Source organism: Ascaphus truei, chromosome 8, assembly GCF_040206685.1.
Source record: "Ascaphus truei isolate aAscTru1 chromosome 8, aAscTru1.hap1, whole genome shotgun sequence".
In the NCBI taxonomy this organism is placed as follows: domain Eukaryota; kingdom Metazoa; phylum Chordata; class Amphibia; order Anura; family Ascaphidae; genus Ascaphus; species Ascaphus truei.
The window spans coordinates 581,303-582,961 of NC_134490.1; positions in this window are offsets into that span (position 1 = coordinate 581,303).

The window sequence follows — 1,659 nt, forward strand, 5'->3', positions numbered from 1 at the left end:
AGATTCACAGCATCCTATATACACCCTGATATATCCCATAACACAGCACCCCCCCCCCACCCGGGGTCCTATATACACCCTGATATATCCCATAACACAGCACCCCCCCCCCCCCCGGGGTCCTATATACACCCTGATATATCCCATAACACAGCACCCCCCCCCCCCCGGGGTCCTATATACACCCTGATATATCCCATAACACAGCACCCCCCCCCCCCCGGGGTCCTATATACACCCTGATATATCCCATAACACAGCACCCCCCCCCCACCCGGGGTCCTATATACACCCTGATATATCCCATAACACAGCACCCCCCCCCCCCCACCCGGGGTCCTATATACACCCTGATATATCCCATAACACAGCACCCCCCCCCACCCGGGGTCCTATATACACCCTGATATATCCCATAACACAGCACCCCCCCCCCCCGGGGTCCTATATACACCCTGATATATCCCATAACACAGCACCCCCCCTCCCCGGGGTCCCATATACACCCTGATATATCCCATAACACAGCACCCCCCCCGGGGACCTATATACACCCTGATATATCCCATAACACAGCACCCCCCCCCCCCGGGTCCTATATACACCCTGATATATCCCATAACACAGCACCCCTCCCCCCCCCCGGGGTCCTATACACCCTGATATATTCCATAACACAGCACACCCCCCCCCGGGGTCCTATATACACCCTGATATATCCCATAACACAGCACACCACCGGGGTCCTATATACACCCTGATACTGTATATCCCATAACACAGCACACCACCGGGGTCCTATATACACCCTGATATATTCCATAACACAGCACCCCCCACCCAGGGGACCTATATACACCCTGATATATTCCATAACACAGCACACACCCCCGGGGTCCTATATACACCCTGATATATTCCATAACACAGCACCCCCCCCGGGGTCCTATATACACCCTGATATATTCCATAACACAGCACCCCCCCCCCCCCGGGGTCCTATATACACCCTGATATGACCCATAACATCGCACATCACCCGAGTCCTATATAAACCCTGATATGACCCATAACATCGCACATCACCCGAGTCCTATATAAACCCTGATATAACACATTTCATCGCACATCACCCGAGTCCTATATACACCCTGATATAACCCATAACATTGCACATCACCCGAGTCCTATATACACCCTGATATAACACATAATATCGCACATCACCCGAGTCCTATATAAACCCTGATATAACACATAACATTGCACATCACCCGAGTCCTATATAAACCCTGATATAACACATAACATTGCACATCACCCGGGTCCTATATACACCCTGATATAACACATTTCATCGCACATCACCCGAGTCCTATATACACCCTGATATAACACATAATATCGCACATCACCCGAGTCCTATATAAACCCTGATATAACACATAACATTGCACATCACCCGAGTCCTATATACACCCTGATATAACACATAACATTGCACATCACCCGGGTCCTATATACCCCATGGAGAGAATACCCCATATAATGTACAGTAGATAAGTTCTATACAAAGAGGAGACTTCGACCTCTGGAAGATGTTGTTTTTTGGGGTATTTTGGCAAAATAACGAACCATTTATTTATGCTTTATACGGAA